General features: G+C 38.8%; 1 long non-coding RNA gene across 3 annotated transcripts in view; it reads left to right on the top strand.

Moving 5' to 3' along the window:
* The first annotated feature begins 1,662 nt into the window (after positions 1-1,662).
* Positions 1,663-16,283, top strand: part of LOC115277020 — a 29,653-nt gene continuing 15,032 nt past the window's right edge. Inside the window, exons 1-6 of one of the 3 annotated variants that reach the window (XR_003902173.1) lie at positions 1,663-1,755; positions 2,788-2,900; positions 4,855-4,979; positions 5,692-5,788; positions 10,360-10,476; positions 13,878-14,004. This is a non-coding gene — a long non-coding RNA (uncharacterized LOC115277020). Of the gene's footprint in view, positions 1,756-2,787; positions 2,901-4,854; positions 4,980-5,691; positions 5,789-10,359; positions 10,477-13,877; positions 14,005-16,283 lie in introns of those variants that run through there. The other 2 variants (XR_003902172.1, XR_003902174.1) reach the window with 2 other exon arrangements.

Here is a 16,283-nt window from a genome sequence, read left to right as displayed (position 1 = left end):
GTGGTGGGGTGGAGGCGGTGCTGTTGACTGGGGACAAGAGGCTAGTACGTGTGAGACTGGGGATTTATGGAAGTTTTTTTTTCTTTGCAAGAGCAGAGAAATTGTGGGGACCTGGCTCCCTCCCTACAACAACCCTCCCCCCAAGTGGAGTGTAATCCAGAGGGGAACACCAGAACAGATGGTCTCATGCCCTCTTCTCTCTTTGGGAAGAAAATTAGATGAGATCAGAAACACTCCAGTTTGGATGATAATGCACCAGGCAGCAGAAGGCATGAGGAAGGGGCAAACTGTGTGCAAATTTCATTAACAAAATTTCTCATGGAGATTCTTCAAGCCTGTGAGACAATCTTCTCAGCTGCCTCATTCCTAAGCCCCTAGTGTATCACATCTCTAAGAGAGACTGCAAAATCCATCCAGTTTCCCCATACCTGCCTCAGTCTTGATTTCATTCCTACCCTCACTCCAGTGTGGTGTGGTTTTCTGCCCCTCTTTTCACTCCTTGGATATGCCCCTTAGCCTTTTCTTCCTGCCTGCTTTTTCTTATCCCCCTTCATAGTAATGAATGATCCTAGCAAGATAGACAAGGAATGGAAAGAAACAATCTATTCTAACCCCTTCCTGTTACAGATGACAAAAATGACCTCCAAAGTGGTTTCAGGAATTCCCCAAAGCTATCAGAGATTTCTTGGCAGACTCAATATGAAAACCTAGGTCTCTAAAGTCCCAGCTCAGTGCTTCTTTTTAGGACATGGTGTTGCTCTATCCTATTTCCTCCTCACTTCGCAGGCTAATGCTCTGCCATAAGTATAGTCAAATCTCAACTCTCTAGGCCAATTATTATTTAGTGCAGAGTAATCCTTGTTTTCATAGAGTATTTCTCTCTGCAGAATTTGGTTTGCTCCAGAGATTAGAAGGTTCATTCTCATGAGATACTCAAGATGGAAGAGTGTGGGGCAAAGACAGGTCAGTCATCTTCCTACTTTACTTAGAGTGAGCCTTAAAGTTCCAGGATATGGAAAGACTCAATATGGGTAAATATATAAAAAAAAAGGGTAGGGGTGCCTGGGTGGCTCAGTTGGTTAAGCATCTGACCCTTGTCATTGGCTTACATCATAATCTCACAGTCATGAGATCAAAACCCCCATCAGGTTCCTTGCTGAGTGTGGAGCCTGCTTCTCTCTTTCCTTCTCTCTCCTTGCACCCCCATCTCAGAAAATAAATAAATAAACACCAAAGAAAAGTCTCAAAAAATCAGAATATGATCACTCTGCACTACTGAACTCTGCTTGAGCTCCAGGCTGCTGGGGGGAATAGGAGCCACCATTTCAGAGTTGGCTGCAAAAATGTTTCACAGAAACATTGTTTGGTTTGTAAAGGGAGTTTTTACACACAACATGGCATTCAACTTCCAAGAGCTCTGGAGGATGCCCACAATTGATGTCTGGTGTTAAGCTGGAAGCAGCTGGTGAAGTAAAAGTGTACAGTACTTGAGAGACTGTTGATCTGGACCCCAGTCCTATCTCTGCAGCTGAGCTCACAGCAGAGCTGTGATTAAGTCCCTCCCTTCCCTGGACCTCTGTGTCTTTGTGATGTCAGGTTGTGGGCCAAGGTTATCTCCTACAAGACCTTTTCCAACTCTAGCCTAATAGTAATGACAATAGCAGAGGCCTGGAATTGCTACCCTTTATTTTTCCCTACTGTGTATCTCAGGACTTTTCATCATGATCTCATTAATGCTTACAGTCTCTCACGCAGGTAGGTATTCCCTCCCAAATTAGAAATAAGGCAAGGGGTTCAAAGAGATTAAGGAACTTGTCTATGGCAATTACATATTCTTTTAAACAGCAGAGCTGGGACTCACACCCAAGTCTCTAAGGCCAACACCACATTACCAAATGACAATGTCTTTGAACATTCTGTGATTTTACCATTCGACATCTTAAAAGTCAAATATTGCCCCACAGCAGGCTCCGTGCTGACAGCATGGAGCCTGCTTGGGATAGTCTCATTCTCTCTCTCTTTAAAAATAAATAAATAAACTTTTAAAAAGCTACATATTCATTTATTCCATGAGTGTTTACTAAGTGCCTAATATATGCAATGTTTTTCTTTGTAGTATTTTTTATTTTAAACTTACACAAAGCAGTAAATACTGCAGGTAATTTGTCTCTCTTGATGATATTTTGTTTGATATTAATAGAGCCAAGCCCACCTTTGATTAGCATGGATGTCTCATCCTTTTACTTACAATCTGTTTGAGTCTCTGTACCTAAAGCATGTTTCTTGTAGACAGCCTATAGTTGAGTCTTGTTCTTTTATCCATTTGGACAATCTCTGCCTTTGAAATGGAACATTGAGACAATTTATATTTAATGTAATAATTAATATAATTTCCTTTAAGGCTACTACTTGCTATTTCCTTAGTATTTGCCCCATTTTTCTCTTTTCTGATTTGTTTTGCGTTGAGCAGTTTTCATGATTTCATCTTATCTCTTTTTTTAGCTTATTAGAGAAGGCTCTTTGCTGTGTTATTTCAAATTTTGCTTTAGAGTTTATACTATAACATATCAGAATTTACCTTTAAATGACATTATACCACTTCATGTATAGTAGAAGAACCTTAAAATAGTATATTTTCATTTATCTTTGCTGAACTTCATTCTTTTTTTTCTCATGCATCTTACTTCTACTTATGCCATAAACTCTAATATATATATATGTATATATATATAGCATTAAATTATGAATTATTTTTTTAACTTTAAGACTTTATTTTTTTCAATGCAGCTTTAGGTTCGTGGCAAAATTGGGAGGAATGAATTATATGCAACCTTTTAAGGAGCTGGGGGTACACGGATGAACAAAAGACAAAACCTCCTGGAGCTCACCGACTATTTTGTGTATGTAGGGCACAGTAATTAGATAATACGCACACAACTTTAGATCAGTGCCCTGATAAAAATAAATAGGACGGTGGGATAAAGCCAGTTTAAGTGGCTCCCCTGAGTGGGTGACATATGGGCTGACACCTGAAACATAAGAATGAACCAGCCATTTAATGACCTAAGAGAGAAGGATGTCAGGTAGGGAAGAACGAAGACAGAGTCCTGGGAGGGAAAGAGTTTGGTGTTTCTGAAGAAGGGCAAGTAGATTGGGAGACAATGGGGGATGTGTCCTAGTGGGGAAAGCAAAAGGTGCCGGGTGGTTTGGTCAGAAGTTTAGACCAGAGTCAGCTGAGTATAGCCTTTTAAGGTGCTGTAAGGTCATGGGGCTCCATTTTGGGTGTGAGGAGACATAAAGAAAATCTACACATATACAACCAAGACATAGGTATGTGAGTATATGCTCCCTGGAGTATAAACATGAAGTAGTTTTAATTATTTCTACAACTACCCCAATTTCACTCAGCAGAAATCTTATTAACAACATCTTAGTAATGTCCCTTTACTTCTGAGCCACTTTAAGATATCAGAACACCAGCTATTATATTTAATTCTCAGTTCCAGATGCTTGCATGTTAATGTCAAACTCTCCTTGAGATTTTCATCTTCCCACCTCCCCACTACAGACTAGACCTATCCAAGTTTCTAGTCCAGCAACCAGCAAAGTTTTTCTGTAAAGGGACAAAAAGTAAATATTTTAGGCTTTGTAGGCCATATGTTCCCTGTCGCAACTACTCAACTCTCCAGTTCTAGTGTGAAAGCAACCATAGACAATACATAAATGAATGAGTGTGGCTGTATTCCAATAATACTTTATTTATACACACTGAAATTTGAATTTCATATGATTTTTAGATGTCTTGAAATTTTCTTCTTCTTCTTTTTTTTTAACCTGGCTCATAGGCCAAATGGAAACAGGATTTGGCCCACAGGCCATAGTTTTCAGATGCCTGCTTAGGGATCTTACAGTGAGAAGATGTGTATGGTGTACATGGTCCACTTTTGACACAATTTATACCTCCTGTGTTTTTACATCTCCTTTCTGGTAATCTGAACCAGAGGAGATAGAAGTCTTCTATATGCTGGCCCTTGGCCAGTTTACTGTATTTTCACTGTTGGATGTCACCATTTGTCAACTTAACATTGAATGGGAGTAGCAGAAACTATCAATGTCCATCTATGTCCCCTCAGTCCATATATTCTCCATATAAATTGGCTGACTTTTGACTGCCAGTTTCTGTATTCCTTTGAGGGTTTTCTCTGGCTGCTAGAGTCTACTCTGCCTATGCAGTAGTAGCTTGGAAGTGATTGGAAATTAATATTCCTCTAGAGCAGCCCTCTAGCATTCTGTAAGCAATGACGGACAGGAGAGGTGGATAAAATCTGCAGCTTCCCCTCCTCATGGATAGTCCTGGGACATTCATTCCATATTGACCCCAATAAGACTTAGTGACAATTGTTTCAGTGGTAACTTGCTTCATAGCTCTTGTTTATTGGTTGCCTTCCTAACCCCATTTCACTTTTTTACTCCTTATGGATTTTTTTTTTTAAACCACCTCTCTACTAAACAACTTGAACTTGAATCCTTGTCTCAAGGTCTGGTTCTAGGGGAATCTAAATCAAGATAATGTGTATCTAGACCCTGTGTGTCAGCCAATATCTAATGCTGACCCCATTTAGGAACACATCATAGGAGCTTTGGATGTTTCCTATAGGTTCTGTCTGTGAATGGTTAAAAGTGAATGTTGTCTTCAAGTATTTGACATGTTATCACAGAGAGAAAAGGTTTTCTTTTATCCCATGTAGCTTTAGAGGACAAAAATAGGACCATTAAATAAACGTTATGGAAGGTATAGTTAAGATAAAGAAGTTAATTTTTTTGTCACAGTTATCATGAACTAACTTGTTCTAGCTCATGAGACTGTGAGCTCCTAATCAATGGCTATATCCAAATGAAATTTGGTGGCGGACTTCTTGGTAGGAGTACTAAAAAGGATCCAACCAACTGACTGAGGTTAAACTGGAATCTCCTTTAAGGTAACTTCAAACTCTTGCATTCTTCCTTCTTGGAATTAAACATAGAAATCCTGAAGCACTGGGCATGGCAAACAAACCAAATGTCAGGAATTGAGGCATCACAGAAAAGACACTCTATCCAAACTCTGATGACAGAATATAGGAAATGGTTCCTTATCCAAAACCTCATAAATCATTTCACAAGATAGTTTCCCAAGTATTTAGAAATTGTTAATGTGGAGAACAGTGACTCCTAGCCCAGTCTGACACCTTTTCATACTTGAAGAGATAGCTTTCCAGAGCTGGACAACCATAATCTTCTTTAGGAAGAATTATGGCACTATTATCTTGCCCTCTAGTGTCTTTTTCTCTCCTTCCTCTCAGAGAAAACTGTGGGCAAAAAAAGTAAAATATTTTATTGCTCTCAAAATCATGTCAAAAATTTATTGGGGTAATTCTCCAGTTGTCACCACCAATTGCAAGCCCTGGTCATATTTTAAATCTGATCAGTGTCATCTTCACTGAAGAGGCCAGTCTGACTTGGGCACTTGGGCAGCAGGTCTTTCTTATTCCCTAGAGGATGGGCTTTTAAAATTTCAGGTGGAAACTGGCATAGGTGTGGGAGATTAGAGGTTGACCAAAAAGTGCCAGGAAGAGAATGAATCATTTAGAGTCTTACAGGATGGAGATAGAGACATTTCAGAGAATGTCAAAGCTAAATCTTGTGCTTCAGCTCATAGCGGGAGGAACAAAATAGCCCATAAGCCATGGTGCCAGCTGACCAGAGTTTTTGTCTCAATTCTGCTCCTATTTCACCAAGGGAACAACAGGTAAGCCACTTCCCTTCTCTGACTTCTCATTTTTCAGCTGTAAAATAAAAGGAATTGACCACTAATTGCTAAGTTCTCTTTAGCTTTGAAATTCTGTGATTTACAGCTACATTTGTTATTAACCTTTTCCAAAGTATTTTCCTATATATTCACTCAATAATGTGAGATAAATACACATATGATGCATATATGTGTGTGTGTATATATATACACATATATATACATATATATGCACATCAGTTTATACATGTAAGTTTAGTGTAGATGGTTGTTTGTATTCATATAAATATATATTTACAAGTAAATACAATAATGTGTGTGTGCATATGTGCACATACATATATATATATATATACACATGTACAAATATGTATATGTGTAAAAGAAAATAAGAAAGGAGAATGAAAAGTATCTAGTGAAGGAATACAATGTTAAAATAAGTTAGGGGCACCTGGGTGGCTCAGTCAGTTAAGCACCCGACTTTGGCTCAGGTCATGATCTCGTGTCATGGTTCATGAGTTTAAGCCCCATGTTGGCCTCTCTGCTGACAGCTCATGACCCAGTCTGCTTCAGAGACTGTGTCTTGCTTTCTCTCTGCCCCTCCCCCATCTGTGCTCTGTCTCACTCAAAAGTAAATAAATATTTTAAAAAATTAAAAAAAAAACATAAGCTAGAAATAAAGTATCACCTCACCTTCATCAGTTGAAGAAAGCTTCCTGAAAGAAGTAGAATTTCATTAATTATTTAACTGATACATTCTAAAATCTAGATGGGTTGATGGTGATGAGTAGTGCATAGTTATATCTTTAGCACAAATAATGTCTTGATACTAGACTTAGATTTGGTGGGGCAAAATTTTTAAGCTGGCATTAAGGTCACCATGACAACGGGCATGGACAGAATGACTTCGTGTGGATTAGTAGACCATCTTGATATTAGATGGGTGTCAGCAGTCTACTTTTGCTGAGTATGTTTTCACCCAGGTGCTCGGAATACCTGGAAGTTAGGGAAATGAACAGGATTTGTTAGGAAAAGAAGAGCTAGAAAAATAAGATGCGGTTTCTGTATTCAAGAATCTGACAATATGGTGAGAAATAAAGACTGAATCAAGAGTTTAATTATTGAAATGTGTACTAAGTTCAGAGTAACATGGAAGAAACATAAAACAAACAGACAGCATAAAAAGCTTGATGGCAAGTAGCAGCGACAACTGGGTGAGCGCAGAGACCATAAAGAGTCAATGTTGGTGAAGCACGAGGTGAGGGAAAAGTGTGGCTGCAAAATGGGTAGAAACATGCATCCCAGAATCCTTGCACCTGTCCTCACATGCTGGTGCTGTGATTCTCCTTACAGACAAAAACTGAGGTTATAAAAAGAGTTTTTGATTCAACAACACAAAGTCAGTGGCAGAACTCAGATTCAAATGCGGGTCTGTCTAACTCAAGAATGCATGATGTTAGGCAATCTCTATCCCGTCACCCTTTTGTAGAGCAGTTGGAGAGTGAGCACAAGGGGGAGGGAGGAGGCCATGAACAAAGAAAGTGTCCACTGGTCCTAACAGAGATTGGATGATAAAGGAAAGATAGACACTGAATGGTTAAGAGAGAATAACTGTAGGTCTGATAATTTTCTAAAGGATATGTGAAACCTGACCATGTTTATAGGGTGAGGAGGAAGATTCTAAGAGTAAAGAAGTAAGTATAAAGAGAAGACATATTACTGACTGATGACCTCAAGGCTGTGAAAGAGAGCAGGGTTCAAAGGTACAGGTGGGTGTACCTGCTCTTGAATCTCAGTTTTCTCAGCTGAAAAAATATGGACAATAAACCCACCATTTAAAGAGAGTTGTGTAGATTAAATGAAATAAACCCTCAGGAGCACTTTGTCAACTGTTAATTACCATATTGGTTTGTTATCTTTAAAAGGATATCCAGGGGCGCCTGGGTGGCTCAGTCGGTTAAGCCTCTGACTTCGGCTCAGATCAGATCTCACATTCATGGGTTCGAGCCCCGCGTCAGGCTCTGTGCTGACAGTTAGCTCAGAGCCTGGAGCCTGCTTCCGGTTCTGTGTCTCCTTCTCTCTCTGCCCCTCCCCCTCTCGTGCTCTGTCTCTCTCTGTATCAAAAATAAATAAAACATTAAAAAAAAAAGGATATCCAGAGGAGATGGATTGGTCGGTGAGGGGGAAGATACCTATTCATGTGGGTGACTAAGTTCTTGAAGTTGCACATGGCAAGAGATGAATGGAGAATGAGGGGATTTAAATCAAAACAACTGTGTTTCTTGGAAAACTAGGAAAACTAAGTGGAGTTGCATTCTTTCTGCCTTTGCCTATCTCCTGACAAGAGATAAATCTAACCTAGGAACATTGCTTATGAGGGCAGAAGGGGCAGAATATACTAGTGAGAAGCAAGGTTGGACTGGTATGCCAGTAAGTGTTTAAAAACTGGTTCTTTGGGTACAAAAGGCTCTTATCTAATATTTCCTGATGTCCTCTGAAAAACTGCCTCCATTATGGCAAATTTCAATCTCCCACAGAAGTGGAGTTGTGAAGAGGTGTACATAGTCAGGTTTGTGAGCCAGCATTTGCTGTACGGGATATTGTGGTTTAGAAGTAAATACTTTGAATCCCATTCTCAGGGAAAGAAACAGAAATTAGCATGGTGGAATGTCTGTCTTACCTTATCTTGTATAGCTAGTCCTGGGGTGGAGCAGAGGCAGCTGGTTACCAACACTGTGACACATGTGGAACACTCTCCAGCATATTTCATTTTGTTTCCATTGCCCTGTTCTTGACTTTTTTTTTTTAAATCCAAGTTAGTTAACATACAATGCAGTATGGGTTTCAGGAGTAGAACTCAGTGATTCATCACTTGCATATAACACCCAGTGCTCATCCCAACAAGTGCCGTCCTTAATGGCCATCACCCATTTAGCCGGTACTTCATTTTTAATCTTGACCCAAACGTTGAGATTCCAAATCTCATATTCTTGCTGTTCATCTCTGTTGTAACTTTTAGATACCTCTAATTATTTCTACCCTTTTTCCTGGGAGACATAATCAGAGTTTTCTGTTTTCAATATTGTTAGAGTCTAAGAGGACCCCAAAGATTTATGCTCATAGATTAGAATAGAAGAACAAATATTGCTAAAATTTCTAGACTTCCCACAGCAGTCTACATGGTGAATGCAATCCCTGTCAAGATGCCACCAGCATTTTTTATAGAACTAGAACAAACAATCCTAAAATTTCTATGGAAGAATGACTCCAAATAGCCAAAGCAATCTTGAAAAAATAAAGCAAAGATATAGGCATAACAATTATGGACTTCAAGTCATATTACAAAGATGTAGTAAGCAAAATAGTATGGTACTGGCCCAAAATAGATACACAGATCAATGGAACAGAATAGAAAACCCAGAAATGAACCCATAATTATGGTCAATAATGGTCAATTGATCTTCAACAAAGCAAGAAAGAATAACCAATGGGAAAAAGAATGTCTCTTTAACAAATGGTGTTGGGAAAACTGGATAGCAACATACAAAAGAAAGAAACTGTACCACTGTCTTACACTATACACAAAATGAAATTCAAAATGGATTAAAGATGTAAATAAGAGATCTGAAACCATAAAAGTCCAAGCAGAGAATATAGGCTGTAACTTCTTTGACATTGGCTGTATCAAATTCTTTCTAGATTTGTCTCTTGAGGCACAGGAAATAAAAGAAAAATAAACCATGGGACTACACCAAAATAGAAAGCTTCTACACAGCAAGGAATAACTTGCTATAATTTTACTTCTATTCATAGTTGGGGAGCAGGGTAGTAGGATGGAAAGGGGAGTCAGGCTGGCTAAGAGGACACCCACTTAAGTAGATCTAGTTACATATCCTAACAAAATAAAATCGCTGTCTCAAAGAGATATCCGCACGCCCCCATGTTCATTGAAACATTGTTCACAATAGCCAAAAATGGAAACAACTTAAGTGTCAGTTGAGGGATGAGTAGATGGAGAATATGCTCATACACACACACACACACACACACACACACACACACACACACACACACACTGGAATATTAGCCAGCCATAAAAAGTAGGGAGTCCTGCCATTTTTTACAACATGGATGAACCTGAGGACATTATGCTAAGTGAAATAAGTTAGAGAAAGACAAATACTGTATGATCTCACTTATATGTGGAATCAAACAAAACAAAACCCCACAAAACGCATAGGAACTAAGAGTAGAATGGTGGTTGCCAGGGTCAGAATAATATGGGAAATGAGATGTTGGTCAAAGGTTACAAAATTCCAGGTATAAGATGGATACACTCTGGGGATCTAATTACACCATGGTGACTATAGTTAATTGAATACTTGCCAGCTGATGAGAGTAGATCTTAAATGTTCTCACCCCCATCACTACAAAAAAAAATAGTAATTATATGAGGTGAATGATGTGTCAACTAACCTTATTGTGGTAATCATTTTGCAATACGTATGTGTATTAAGTCATCACGTTTGAACACCTTAAACTCACAGAATATTGTGTCATTTGTATCTCAGTGTAGCTGTAAAAATAAAAAGGAAGAAGAAATGGAGTGGGACAGCACTCAAAAGAGAAAAAAAAAAAGAACTAGAAGATTCCCCTAGCTTATTCTATGACAGCTTATACAATCCTGGGTAAGTCATGAATCTGATTCCGGCTTCCACTTCCTTCACCTGTAAAATAGAGCAGGTGAATTACATGATCTCTTTTATCTCTAAAGTTCAGTAGCTACAGTGTGGTGGTGGTGCAGAAGGCATGTGGGAGAATGCCACGTGCAACCCTTTCCGTATATTTGTAGACCTTGTTTGAATACAAGCTCCAGTTTACTTCCACCAAAGGTAACAAGAGGAAAGAACATCACCATAATGACACACTTCCTTTTGGCTCTAAAAACCTTCCAGATTGTGTCTAATTTTAGATCACTTTCTGGAGGCCAAAGAGGTGCCTGTGGACAGCTTGACGATAAATCTTTCAGCACACATAACTCTTCTCCTTGTCATCTCAGTGTGAGGAATGTGAGCACTTCAAGCTTCCTCCTCCAGAGTCGTCAATCTGGCACCTGTCACCAGCATCTGATTCATTATAAAAATATTTAATTCTTCCAAGATGAATTGGCACCATGTCCAAAGAGAGGGACTAAATGGCACAGGGAAAATGGAAAATACTCTTTACAGAGAGGGCTTGTGCTTGGCTCAGTGTCCAATAAACATTTTTAGAAGGAGGCCAGACCCAATGCTTTCCTTCATCATCAATGTCACCAGTGCCATTTTGGTCAAATTCAGTAGGAATTTTAACAACCCACTGACTGTTCTAACCTCATAGTTCTCTAAGATTGTCTTCTGTGGGAATCCTTATTTCCACTGATCTTTGGTAGAGCCACACATTCAAAGTCTCAGTAACCTGTTCCACTTTTAGGATGTCAAACAAAGGAGACCTTTTTTCCAGTTACAATATTTAAAGAACTTTGATAACTTCCCAAACCTACAGGGAAATATTCAAAGTCCTTACCTTCAAAGAGTATTTGTCATTTGCCTTCAACTTATTTTCCCCTGCATCAAGACATTACCATCACTCTGAACAGACCTGACTCCTGGCTTTATATTCACCTTGTTCTACAATGTTCTTCCTTAAAAGCTTTACTTCTGAGGTTCTCAATCTTATGACTATAGGCATTTGGGGACAGATAATTCTTTGCTGTGGAAGATGTTTGTACATTATAGGATGTTTTTATACCATCCCTGGCACATTACAAGTTATGACAAGGAAAAATGTATCCTGGAAATTAAAAATGCCTCTAATTTTTAAATTTTAAAAAACTTTTTAATGTTTATTTATTTTTGAGAGAGACAGAGACAGAGTGTGAGTGGGGGAGGGGCAGAGGGCAAGGGAGGCACAGAATCCAAAGCAGGCTCTAAGCTGTCAGCACAGAGCCTGATGTGGGGCTTGAACCTATGAAATGCGAGATCATGACCTGAGTCAAAGTTGGAGGCTTACCTAATTGATGCACCCAAGTGCCCCCCAAAATGCCTTGAATTGAGAGTGAATGCTCTACTTGAAATATTTCTAATCAATCTTTCCTATCCAGTTCAAATGCCACCTCTTCTATAGAGCCATTCTAACTTCTCTAAGGAAACCAACACATTTCCACCCATGACTTCATGATAACTATGGTCAGACATGCTGTGTTGTATTATGTCTATAGATGTTTGTCTCCTCAACTAGACTGAGCCTCTTTAGGATAAGGACCTTGTCTCAAATCCTACTCTAGTACCTGGAACTGGAACTATGGGTAGTGATCAAAATCTGTTAATTTATCTGGTATTTATATCAGTCCTATGAAGTAGCAAAAGCAAATATTATTTTTTAATAAGGCAGACAATTTCCCCATTAGAAACGTGCACTTCCAATTGCAACTGACAGGAATATAACTCAAATTGACCTGGGGAAAAAAACAAGACATATGATGGCTCATACATTGAAAAAAAATCCAGATTTGGACTTCAGGCAGAGCTGGATCCAGGTGAATAGGTCCTGGGAATGAAAACACACACGCACACACGATTACTATAAATGAGTGTTCAGAAACTTGAGTATAAAGGTGAAGGAATTTTAGAAAACTAGCCTAAAACACAGAGTTGAATCAGGCAAGGACTGAGGATGGGAGAAAATGGCAATGTGGATTCTATTCAAGTTTGCTTTTGTTGGCTCTCGGAGTGCCTCTGCTAATAGAGAAACTGGAGTATTTGAGAATAACAACTCAGGAGATGAGTGTGGATCCCTGTCATCTCCATTATCTCAAAGAAATGTGCTCAAGGTTCAGTGACTTTCACATCCTGTGTAAAGTTCAAGGTTTTCAGGTTGAAGAAGCCTAGAAAGGTATGATTTTATGGTTTCAGGTAGACTCTTTCCTAAGAATAACTTAATTTATTCAATAATTCTGCTATTCATTGATCCCTGTCAGCTAGAATTCATGTCTGGACTCTAGGCCTTAAAGCACTTACTGTGCTATTGGTGGGTCATTCTCTTTGATTGACTGGTAGGCTCAGGAATTTTATTTTTTTATTATTTTTTTATTAATAGTTTATTGCCAAGTTGGCTTCCATATAACACCCAGTGCTCTTCCCCACAAGTGCCCTCCTCCATGACCATCACTCCCCTTCCCCTTTCCTCCTCCCTCTTCAGCCCTCAGTTTGTTTTCAATATTCAAGAGTCTCTCATGATTTAGGAATTTTAAATCTGTGTGCTCTTAGAATATTTTTCCTGAGAGTCTAACCATAGACCACCCAGAAGAATAGCTAGGACTTGAAACTAGATCTCTTGGTAGAGGAGTGACTGAGTTGTCTTTATCGATATGGTGTAAATTAAAATTTTATAAACTTCATTCACAGCAAGAGAATACCACAGATAGGGCAGGTAGGTGAATTCCCTGGGACACAGATCAGATGTGAATTTTATGGAGTTCTAGAAAAGGTTGCCATTTGGAGATACCACACAAGGCAGCTCTTTCTTGGAACAGGACTCCTCAAAAAGCCATAAAGTACACATCTCCAAGCTGAGATAACGTATAAAGTAGAAATATCCAGACCAGGAGTGTGGCAACCCAGGTTTTATTTACCTTGCCAGGACCTTAGTCAAGTCACAGAATCACAGAGTATCAGAGATAGAAGAGATTTTAACCATAAATTACAAGCCTCTTATTTGTGATGCCTGAATATGGGTCCAAAGAGATAAAATGTCTGGGTCAAAACCGTAAAGTGGCAGAGTCGGGATTCGAGCTAAGAGGTGCTAACACTGCGCTTGCATACCAGTATTTCCTTTGATGTTTATAATGTTCCTGATGTTTGTAATGTTCCTGTTATTACTATTATTATCTGCATTTTAGAACAATACCAGCTGTATCCAAAGTGACTTAACATTTAGTAAATATCAGGGTTGAAATTACAACACTGGACTTAGTCTCTTTGTTGCAAGTGCAGATATTTACAATACCGTCTATAAAATAAGAGCTGAAGACTAAGGTGTCTTCCTGTTCTAGGGTTGCATGCACTCTCTCTGCGCAATGAACCTTCCTCAGAAACCATCTCATAGAGCACAGTGGGTTTATGTGAAAGCAGCCTCCTGGGAAACCCAAGGCAGAAGCACTCTGAGGAAGGAGCTTTTTGAAAAAGGCAAGGGATGATCTAATAATAAGGGTATACTGCGAATCTGAATGTGCTAAGCCTTTTAGTCATTATCACATTTAATTACCACTGTCATTCTCTGATTAGATTCTGTCTTGCGCTTTACAAATGAAGGAGCCGAGGCTCAGAGAGATGGCAGGATCAGTACAAGTTCACTCAGATACTCAGCAGAGATTCAAATATACATCGAGGTGGTGCAAGGTCTGCCCTCTCCCTAATGTTTTGCAACTAGTCCATTGAAATTTGCAGAATAGGAGCGTAGATAAGCTGACTTACTTTCCTGCCACAATTAAGATTAAATTGGTACAGTTCCCCAGCCACCTGTTCACCTCTTGTCTGCCTGTCAGCCTCAACGTCCTCGTTTTCTGCCTGCAGCTGAAATCACGCTGAAGCCCCGTTCAGTAGATCACCCTTGTCTTTCTTCTCTAGACCCAAAGTTGGTTTCTGCCAAATGGAATCAAAGGGATTCCTTATCTCTATCCCAGACTCAGCTAATAAGGACTTGCCCTCTCATTTTCCAGAAACATAAGCTTCCTGATCGCTCCTCGACTTTTTAAAGTTACATATTTTGTAGGGATTTTACGGAAGGTGTGGAAATTTTTTTTTTTGATTTGATGATAGCTGAATTGAAGCCATTTATAGTGTGTTGAAAAACAGAAATGGCCTAGGAATGAACAGTATCTGGGTCCAAATATTGGAACATTTTAAAACTCAATCTTACTTGTCTGTAAGAGGGTGATATTCTTTTGTGAAGTTGCAGAAGTGGTCAAATAAGATCAATACAAAGCACCTAGTAAAATGCTGATGGGTGTCTAATGTATGTAAATTGACAAGTATTAAGAAAAAAGTCAAACAATTAAATGTATACATGTACGCTTCATGTGCCTTCTTTCCTCCAATCTGTAGCCTATATTCCATCTCTAAAGGACCACATTCCTAGAACTATTTGCAGTAGGGAAGCACTCCATGCATAGGGAACTCTATCACAGAGCTGGAGAGAGGAGTTAGTTACAATGCCAAGGTTTTCTAAGGAAATTAATCAGAGATGTACAGTCGTCTGATCATCACAATGTTATTTCAGTATTAAAATATCATTAAAACCCACAGTCTACAAGCAGAGAGAACTGTAAATTAAATTGTGAAATATCTACATAATTAAATCTTACACAGCCAATAAAAAGCATTGTATATAGAATATTTGACAAACTTGTCTGATCATCGGAATCTCCTGGGGTGATTTATGAAAGCACAGGGCTGACCCTAGACTTAATGAATCAAATTCTCCATGAGGAGAAAATGGATATATGTATTTCCATCAGGTTGCTAGGCGGTTTTTATAGTGAGGAAAATATATAAAATTCTTTTATAGGAAATGTATTTTTAATACTAAGAGAAAAAATGTGATCAGATAGTATGTACTATTCTTTAACATTTTCACAAAAAATAATAATTAAAAAAACAGAAGCTCTTTCTCTGTGGAGATTATTTTGCACAGTAAAGAGAAATATTTAGTGTTCTCTATGCCTAAGTTTCCTCATCCTTAAAATGGGGGAAATAAAAGTATATATCTTACATGTCATTGTGAGGATAAAATAATGTAACAAATACAGGTTATAAATATGAAACCCACTCTGCCTTAATGTCCTCATCCTTAAAATGGGAAAAATAGGGGCACCTGGGTGCCTCAGTCAGTTGAGTGTCTGACTTCAGCTCAGGTCATGATCTCACCGCTCGTGAGTTTGAGCCTCACATCTGGCTCTGGGCTGACAGCTCAAAGCCTGGAGCCTCCTTCAGATTCTGTGTCTCCCTCTCTCTGCCCCTCCCCTGCTCATGCTCTGTCGCTCTCTCTCTGAAAAATAAATAAACATTAAAAAATAAAAAAATAAAATAAAATGGGGAAGATAAAAGTGCATATCTTACATGTCATTGTGAGGATAAAATAATGTAATAAATACAGGTCATAAATATAGTTAATATTAATTATTATTTTATATATTATATTATATTATTTAACATTATTATAAGTAGTTACTTTTACTAGGGGTGTTTCCATCCCTATGAAGAAATAAGATGGTCTAGAATTATTCTCTCACAACTGGACAAACATAGGACAGAACTACTGCAGAAACTGGGTAGCAGGCAGCTGAGCACGACCCACCCTCTTCCCTTAGGGCATTCATCTGTAGCCTCCCTCCTGGGCACAGGCTTCTAAATCATCCCTATGCCTCTCTTCTTGACTTCTGCTATCAATTTCTTACAAT

This window comes from Suricata suricatta, chromosome 13 (genome assembly GCF_006229205.1).
Source record: "Suricata suricatta isolate VVHF042 chromosome 13, meerkat_22Aug2017_6uvM2_HiC, whole genome shotgun sequence".
NCBI lineage: Eukaryota > Metazoa > Chordata > Mammalia > Carnivora > Herpestidae > Suricata > Suricata suricatta.
Note: the sequence above shows the minus strand (reverse complement) of the source record. Positions and strands in the feature narration are given on the sequence as shown.